The sequence below is a fragment of the Eurytemora carolleeae genome, unplaced genomic scaffold (assembly GCF_000591075.1).
Source record: "Eurytemora carolleeae unplaced genomic scaffold, Eaff_2.0 scaffold610, whole genome shotgun sequence".
NCBI lineage: Eukaryota > Metazoa > Arthropoda > Copepoda > Calanoida > Temoridae > Eurytemora > Eurytemora carolleeae.
In genome coordinates this window covers 333,430-343,477 of record NW_019397003.1, presented here as the reverse complement: position 1 = coordinate 343,477, position 10,048 = coordinate 333,430, and positions in this window count along the sequence as shown.

Here is a 10,048-nt window from a genome sequence, read left to right as displayed (position 1 = left end):
AAATATTTAACAGGGAATACGATGGAAAAATAGCAGCTTTAAACTCATTATAGAAGCTAAACTGAATTGTTAAGAAAAGTTTAGTTAAACTTAGTTCAAGTTTAAGATAGGGTTGACAATCTAGAATATACAAATCTAAAGCTAAACAACTTTTCAATTCAATTGTTCAATTTAATCATTACTAATGTGGAATTGGTATGATAGATGGTTTCTGAAATCAAAAGAATTTGCAATTGTGAACCATCTTTTATTTCTTAGTGCCCCATGGTTGGCACCCTAAATTTAAAGAAATTGCAAAGATGGATTGACAACGTAATTTTTATTGAACCCTCCGTTTAAAGTGTACACAGTACAATCATCATTAATGTATACGAAATAGATTGTCAAGAACACAAAAAATTGCACAATTTCACTAAAAAGGAGCACTAAAGTCTAACATTTATAGTTTTTTTCAGATACAGAAATTGAGTTGACACTTATGACGTAGAAACAGCTGTAATAAAAGTGTACCGCATTCTGTGTTGCCATCTATTGTACTTGACAACCTATTTGATGTGTACGAAATATCAGCAAAATCAAATACAATTCCCACGCTGGTCCAATTTTTCATAAATTTAATTTCCTGAAATTTGTTTGACTTGAACTGCAAGTTGTTTATGCATTCTTTTGTTCACAATAAACTTCGTTCTTGCTTTGGAGACATGTTTTTAAAGTCCAATTCTCTAAGAACAGATTGGCAAAAAATCGTCCGGCCCTGCGCAATCTTCCATCCTTTATTTTACCTAGTTAATGGAATGCCTTAACCCATGATCTGAAAGCTTTAAAGGTAGTGTTCGCGAAAAATGAAAGGGGGTATAGGCTTAATGCGATAAAAAAGCGCTTTTGATCGCTACTAATCTTACTCCTAACTGTTGCGTCTATAAGGAGAAAATTTATATAGACGTCTCATACCGAAGAGCGTTGCGCCCATACAAATTAAGGAAGTTGGAACATACGACTTAGACCGTAAAAAAATCAATTTAATATCAAACAAATCATTCAGATATTACAACCTATTTTCCACAACACTGTATACTCAGTTCAACTACCTTACATAGCCGGTCACTCCCTTTAATAATTGAACATAGGATTTCTTCCTACTCCACAGTTTTATGGTTCTCACTGTACAAATGACTCAGAAGATGTTCAGGGCACATTTCAGAATATTTGTTACGAATTATAAATTCTTTTATTCCACTGTTTTCTGATAATCACTGAATTTGGAACAACGTATCTTCATAAAAATGGAAAAATTATTGATTTCCTAAATCTAGCGAACAAGGGAAAAATTAGAAGAAAAAATATATTTTAATGAAACTTCGTGAATACTTGATTTGATTTAAGTTTTCTAAATGTTTAATTCAGAGAAATTTCGAGTTTAGTTTTCAGAAATATTTGGATTTCTAATACGATATGCATTCAGATTGAAGTGAAAAGAGGGAATTAGTTTAAACTTGGATACATCAGGAAACCATTTCAAATCGTGGAATAATCCAGGAGAACTAGAGTCGGCATTAATGAATTGGAAGACGTAGTTGAACTAGGTATATCTAGTGCAACTACATATACAGACTAGAAAATTAGTTCGACTATCCGCATCTAGTAACTATTTTTTCCCGTATTTAGGTGTGAACATTTGGTTACAGCGCTCAGCTCCCGAACCTGTCCTGGCCGCACGCGGCGCTTGGATAAGAACCCATCCTTTGTAGGCGAACCCAAAATATATAACTTTTTCTAGTATTTTAATCTGCCTGATTCTTGAGGTTGTTTTTCTGTCTGTTTGTAGCCAGTTAACATCAAAACGGCTGAACCAATCGGTCTCAGATTTTTTTGTAGAAACTCACATGACCCTAGGTTTATTGCCTAGAAAAAAAATTGACTTTTACGATTTTACGATTAAAAATACACTAATTTAAACATAGATTCCCGGAAAAATATCTGTTGATGGGAATACGATGGAAAAATAGCAGCTTTAAACTCATTATAGAAGCTAAACTGTTACTAGAAAGTTATACCTATTTCAGACAGGTATCTTTTCTGCTTTTTTGGTGAAGAAATAAAGAAACCTGATATACTTATATAGATATATATACACATATATATATATACTTATATAGATATAATTGGAATCTTTACTTAGACATTGTAAATCTCATATTACAGAAAATCTGAAATATCTGAAAAAAGTTCTGCCATTTCTTAAAGACCCAATTAATAAGTAAGCAGAAATACATCAAATTGAACTTCTCGTATGTCTGATGTCTCAAAAAACCTCCTTTTTAAAAAACCATATCAAATCTTATCTTAATTTTAATCCATCAGTTTTGGTCTTTTATTTTCCTTGAAAGTAAAGATTTTGAGGTCTACATTTTCTGCAACAAATTCCAATTTTCTAATCCTTTTTTTTCTTTTCATCCTGATGGACAGATGAGATAGTGAGTGAGTGATGGTGTAAACCTTTGACATTTCAAACTTGCACTATATTTGATCTAACAAAATTCAAACTTTAAAATATCCAAGGTTTACAAAATCATGTTGCAAAGATATAAGGATTAAAATATTAGCGTTTGTGGCAACGTTCAATTCCTTTGAGACAAACTTGTCTGTGAAATGATAATACAAAATATCATAAAACAAAATGTGCGCAGACCTTCGCCATTTTAAAATAAAACACTGAGGATAAATTACCGCAATAAGAATAACTGTTCTAGGGGGTTACTCTACCGGAATAAGAAAGAGGATGGACTGGTAATTTTTTAAATATTTCATGTACAGCACCATGAATCAACAAAAGCAAGGGCGGATATACAGGGGTGAGCCGTGTGGCAATGGCTAACTCCAGAAACAATGCTCCCCCTATGCATTGGTGAGAGCGAAGATAAATTGTGAATTTGCTCAACCAAGCGAAAAAAAAATAGTTTTGTATAAAAAAAAAACAATCATACATGTTCAGACAGAGCTTGTTAAAGTACGGTTTCGGATCGGACATACCACTCCACTGCGAACTAACCAGGAGGAGAACGTCAAATTCAGATGACATTACTGTTACGGCTTTTTGACTTTTTTACTAGTTCTGGTTTTACAAGTGTAAGGGGAGCAAATTGATTCGGTTACACATAATAAATTTATACCATTTTTATTCTTTTCTTATCAATAGCTTTACAATAAGAGGAGTTATGATAAAAAACATTTCATATTTCAATCTTACTTGCATTTTTCTTTAGTTTGACGTGACCCATCAATGGAAGAACTCTTGACTATAGGTTTACAGTTCCTTTTTATCGTAATTAGCTAAATATTAGAAGGTCCCAGCCCAGGCATATCCTACTTTATTCTTCATTTGCTCATTCTCTTTCATCATAGCAGTATCTTTACCATTCTCCTTTCTCCATTATTTTTTACAATTTAGTTTAACCATTAGTTTTTACTTTCGAACCTCCAGCCCCCCCCCCCTCAGGTCTACACCTTCTCTTCCCCCCCCCCCTCAGAGATAGGGTTCTAGGAAGATTTGTCTGATTTATTCTCCGTACTCAAGATCTCCGCTGGGATGAAGAAGATTCTTGATGGGTTGGATAAATCCGGGTTTACCGGGACCAAGGAGAATATTAAACTAAACCCTGGTATACCCGGACCTAGGAAAATATTAACCTAAACCCTGGTATACCTGGACCTAGGAGAATATTAAACTAAACCCTGGTATACCTGGACCTAGGAGAATATTAAACTAAACCGTGGTATACGGGGACCTAGGAGAATATTAAACTAAACCCTGGTATACCGGGACCTAGGATAATATTAAATTAAACCTTGGTATACCTGGACCTAGGAGAATATAAAACTAAACCCTGGTATACCGGGACCTAGGAGAATATTAAACTAAACCCTGGTATACCTGGATCTAGGAGAATATTAAACTAAACCCTGGTATACCTGGACCTAGGAGAATATTAAACTAAACCCTGGTATATCGGGATCTATGAGAATATTAAACTAAACCCTGGTATATCGGGATCTAGGAGAATATTAAACTAAACCCTGGTATATCGGGACCTAGAAGAATATTAAAATAAAACCGGAGACAGCTTAAATGGGGATGATTAAAAAATTGGGTAGGATGTTCCCCTCCCTGGAAAATAGGTGGGTGCGCCCCTCCTCCACACTTGGGAAATTTTTAGACGCAATTAGATTCCTCTGACAATTTATTTTATGGATCCTTCAAATATTTTCTATAAATGTAAATTTTGTATCTTCTTGAAGTGAAATGGAAATTTTAAAATCGTTTTCAATGTTTACTTTGAAACCGACAAGTGCAGTCAGTGACTATTCTATCCTTATATTTGAGAAGTGTGGACTTTCAAATACTTTTCCTCAAACTACGAACTAAATGCCAACTTAAAAAATTTTGTACAACGCGGTTTTTTTTTCTGAAAAAAAATGAATAACAATTGTTTTCATGAGCTTTCTGCCTCAATAAATTCTTACATTACGAGGTCAAAAGATATGTCTTGTTTTAAGATTCTTTTTATTGAAAAAGGGCTTCATATATAAAAAATTACAATGAGATCCAGAAAACTCTGGAATCGGAAGACGACTTTTAGACTCAAGCTATGACATTAAATAGTCCAATGAACATGTAACATAGCAATTGTGGAGTTTAAAAAGACCCATTTCACTATTTGCTTGTTGTTAAGAAAAAATATTTAACATTTAATTATTGCATTAATGTCGTCTTCCTACTATCAATTTTTCTGGTTCTCACTGTACACAAACTAAAATGTATAATTTGTAAACTAATCTGAAACCAAAGCAAGTCAGAATTAATCATTTCTAAACACATTTTGAATTTTCTATTTTCTGTTCTGCTGGAGGCAGCATTATTCAAAGATTAGCCGCAGAATGGAAATTGAGTTTTCAATAAATATTTTAAATTAAAGAGCAAGTTCCCTAAAAAATCTTTGCTTTGGGGAGCTTCGCGCCGCGTTTCCCTTTTATTTTTGAGAACAAATAATGTTCCTTTTTTCCTGATTTATTGTTGTATTACAGGACGTAGTTATTTTTGCCACAAACTCAAATTTTCTAATCCATATATCTTTGCAACTTGATGGTGTAAACTTTTAATATTTCAAACTTAGACAATGTATCCTGACAGAATTCATATGTGTCAAATATCTAAGGTCTACGACATCAGGTAACAAAAATATAGGGATTACAAAATTTGAGTTGGTGGCAAAAACTCTTTTCCTTTGTTTTATTTAGTGATAACCAGAAAACTCTGGAATTGGAAGTCTGCTTTTTAGACTCAAGTTATGACTTTAAATAGTCCAATGAACATAAGGCACAGCTATTGTGCAGTGTAAGCAGACCCATTTCACTTCAGAAGTGATTAAATAACTTACTGGTTAAGCTATTTGCTTTGTAACAACATCAAATGCACTTCATTATTCCTTGCATGTCGTCGTCCTATTCTACAGTTGTCTGATTATCACTGTAGTAAATTGAAACTGGACAGGAAGGTAATCGTCCATTTCCTTTCTGTTGCAAATGTTCGAATGTAAAATGTTAAAATTGGCCTGGTTAGATCATTTTTGTATTGACTGTGAACTGATCAAGCAAATATGAATTTAGCATGAATCAAGGGGCGCAACCGGGGTTCAGGCGGGGGGGGGGTGGAGGTGAGGCCCCCATTACATTTTGTGAACAGGCAAACTCACAGTGCGAAAACAGGGATAAAGAAAATGATTTTATTTTCGCTTAGCGTTCTAATTAGTTCTTAAAAAGAGTTTGAAATTTTAACTTTATATTGAGACAGAATCGATTACATCTTAAATATTTTAATTTTCTCATTATTAGGCAATCCAAAAAATGTCCGCTCATTTATTTAAATTCCTTGATTTTAACAAGAAATTTTTTAATCTAGAGAAAATTTAGCCGTATTGACGTTTTTCAGCCACAAACAAAGCAAAAAAACTAAACAGTCGCCTTAATCTCTATAACTTGTACTCGTACCGGGGTGGTCTAGGCCACCCAGTATGTTCGACCACCCAGCACGTTTTAAGCACAAAATGTCGACTAGCTGGGACCGAATTTTATGAATTTGAACTGACTACCGACGCACCGGTTCAAATTGAATTCTACCGATTCAAATTGTTCCTTAATTTTTAAATTTTAGCCGGCTGTAAGTAGTTCAACGTAGCTCAACGTAGCTCAAACTCATTAAATTCGGTTCCCCGATTGATGTTCTTTTAGAGAATCCTAGAGAAGGTTCCCTTTATTTATCACTAACTATGTGAGGTTTTATATATTCTAATATCCGTGTGGAGGAAACCCCTTGGAATAAAATATTAGTTAGAGATAGAACCTCGGTCGGAAACATTAATTTCTCAAATATTTAGGGATTCACAGGAAACAGTTCTCCAGATCAAACATCAGAAACTACATTTTTTTTTTGAAAATTTCAACTAATATATCTTGACAGTTAATGTTAATAAAACAAAAAACTATTAAAATCACGGAGAGGATTGAAAGCCTTTTTTCATTTCCGAAATATCTTGAAAAAACTTTTATAAACAGTAATAACATAATAAAAAAAAACATTGACGCGGAAAAAGTTAAAAAATAAAAAAGGTTTATGTTTGTTACACTTACTCCACTCACTACTAAATGAGGACCATCTTTATAAATAATTACATTGCTCTAAACAGATATTAAAGAAGAAAAAAACATGTCAATGTCATGGAGTTTACAATCTCTAAAGATTTTTTGTTACCGCACTCTACTATGCCAAGTCCATTAGCGCCTGATCCAATCAGGGTTCAGTCATGTGTTTGTTGCCTATTCTGAACCAATAGAAAAAGTATTGCGGTAACATCTATCTTTCTATCTAGCTCATTATCCAATTAGAGATAAATCCTTTAATCGGCGCTAAACAGTAAATGGAAATATTTACTTCTACTAAAACTATAGTGACCGGAGATGGGAACTTTAGAATGGTGGATATCGAGATTAATGCTTAATCCTCACTTTTTCTTAATCTTGAGACTAACTTAATCTTGTACTTGTATCCTAAAAAGTGTATAAAATTCAATCAATTAGAGTTGCGTATCAGAAGCCGGTAAATTTGAAATTTTGCGGCGCCATTTAAGATTTATATACAGAAACGGAAAGGACTCTAATTTAAAAAAACCGGTTATTGATTTTTCTGTACTATATCCAAAAAAGAGTGAATTAAGCAAGAAATCAAAAGTGTCCACATTGGATATTCGGATTAAGCAGTCAGGATTAACAGTATCCCATTCTAAAGTTCCCATGTCTCAAAAAACATAGGAAATAACTTTTTGGTTAACACAATGACAGTAGTATTCTAAATGAGACAATACCCACGAAAGCCCTTAAAGGGACTATGAACTTAATTTTAAAAGACCCTCCATGCACAGATGACAATGGTCGATTGTCAACGGTACCTTTTTAAAGATTTGTCTGTTAAAGTATGAGTTAGAAGTCTATGTTTATAATATTTAAAACTGATTCTGTTAAATTGTGAGTTCTCTACTTAAGTGACTTGCGCATTTCTACTGCAGGAAAATATAAGAACTATAAAATGTAACACTTTTAAACCTTGAAAATCGACCATATCTAGCACATTATAGATCAGATAAAGGTTTCAAGGGTAATTTTGTGAATCGGGCATTGCCATCCTTGCATGGAATTGGTCACTTGAAATTATGCGCACTGCAGTTCCTTTAACTTTGAGAATTACAAAACTTAGGGCTGACATTTTTGCGTCTTCATAATTGGTGAAAAATAAATTAAAAGACCAAATTTCAATTTATTTTTCTAAGAATTGTCCCACTTCGGAAAACTATAAGATCAAAGATTTAGACGATCTTAATGACGTCTTTAAGTTCACATTTTTATTGGAACACACTTTTTTCCTCCATGTTCTTCTCGAACATAAAGGTTTTTAAAGTTTATTCTCCGAACAAATATAAAAGTTTTACCGCAAATATGTATATTTAGAGAAATATTTATAGAAACAGTTTTGTCCCCTGGAAAAGAAAAAGGTTAAAAAACACATTTATGTTAAAGCAAAACCCGAGCAAAAAAGGTTTACGGCAATAATATATATCGACCAGACAATGTATTTGTTAAAGGATTGAATATGAAATTATTGAGAAAAGGGTAAAAAAGAAAGATATCGAATTCGAATGATACATTAATAAACATTATTTCAAATTTTTACAGTATACATGGAAAACTATGATAAAAACTTACTCACATACATTTTTGATTGGCTACGCTTTGTAGAGTAACCCTTAAACCCTTAAATGCAACAAATCAACGCCAAGGAATTGAGTTTTTGCCACAAACTTAAATTTTCTTTGATATTTCAACCTTAGATTATTTGATCAATAACAGTTCTTCGTTTGCAATATCTAAGGTCTACGACATTGGGTTGCAAAGATATAGAAATTAGAAAATGAAAGTTTGTGGCAAATGCTCAATTCCTTTGAAAAGAACCGTTTTGAATTTCTAATATGAAACTATTTAAATGTGTATTTAAAAGTCTAAACTATAGAAGCTACGAGGTTACAATTAGTCGTATAAATTTTACTTTTACCTTTACTGTAAATTAGTGTGCCGTGAAGATCTTGCTAACAAATAAGATGAATCGTAAATATAGAATTTCATTCGATTGGACTTATCAAGAATAATTTAATCTATTTGTAACTCTTAATGATGTTTTTCATCCAAACCCCACACACGCCATTTATCTTTGCTCCTCTCGTAGACTGAGGACTGTTTTTTTGTTGTTGTTTTGTTGTTTTGTTGTTTTGTTGTTTTGCTGTTGTTTTTGTTGTTGTTGTTATTTTTGTTGTTGTTTTTGCAGTTGTTATTGTTGTTGTGGTGGTGTTGTGGTTGTTGCGGTTTTGTTGTTTTTGTTTTTTGTTGTTATTGTTGTTATTGTTGTTGTGGTGTTGTGGTATTTGTTGTAGTTTTAATTGTTTTTTTGTGTTTGCTGCTGTTGTTGTTGTTTTTGTTGTTTTTATTGTTGTTGTAGTTTGAGGTTGTTGTTGTTGTTGCTGCTGTTTTTGTTGTTTTTGTTTATTGTTGCTATTGTTTTTATTGTTGTTGTTGTGTTGTGGTTTTTGTTGTTGTTGTTTTTGCTGTTGTTGTTGTTGTTGTCGTTGTCGTTGTTGTTGATGTTATTGTTGTTCTGATGTTGTTTTTGTTGTTGTTATTTTTGTTCTACTGTTGTTGTTGTTTTTGCTTTTTTTTGTTGTTTTTGTTTATTGTTGTTGTTGTTTATTGTTGTTGTTGTTATTTTTTTTAGTTGTTGTTTTCCTTGTTGTTGCTGTTTTTGTTTATTGTTGTTGTTGTTGTGGTGGTTTTTGTTGTTGCATTGTTTTTGTTGTTGTTGTTGCTGTTGTTGTTGTTGTTTTTGTTGTTGGTGTTATAGATCCATTTATCCATGCATGCAACAATCCGTGCAATATATTTTTAAAAATAGTATACCAAACGAGACTGTAGATGGGATTTCAAGTTAGCCTTCATCTACAGAGTAGAATGTACTATTAAAACCTTTGTCTGATTAAGGAATGTCAGATCAGATATCTCATCTCCCTCATTAAATGATGTATTGGTTGAGGTATCAAATTTTCTTTTCCAATTAAAAGCGTACGTACCAATTTTTCAAGAGAGGGTCACTAGAAAATAAGTGAACAGTCTCTTTAACTTTAAATAGACTTATACAGAAGTTGAACCAGATAAATATTCTGGAAGAATCTGGAAAGAAATATATTTTATGTTCCAAGAACAGGATAAGTCTTCAACCTTACTTTAACATCAAATAAAATTGTTGATTTTGCATTTCTGTGATTTTAGTTTAAATCAAAAATAAGTTCAAAAACATCATATTTAAATGATAATTAAAAAATTTGAAGTATCATTACATGCCAGATTCAAAACGGCATTCTTAAAACCTTTCTCTCTGAGCTAAATCAATGAAATT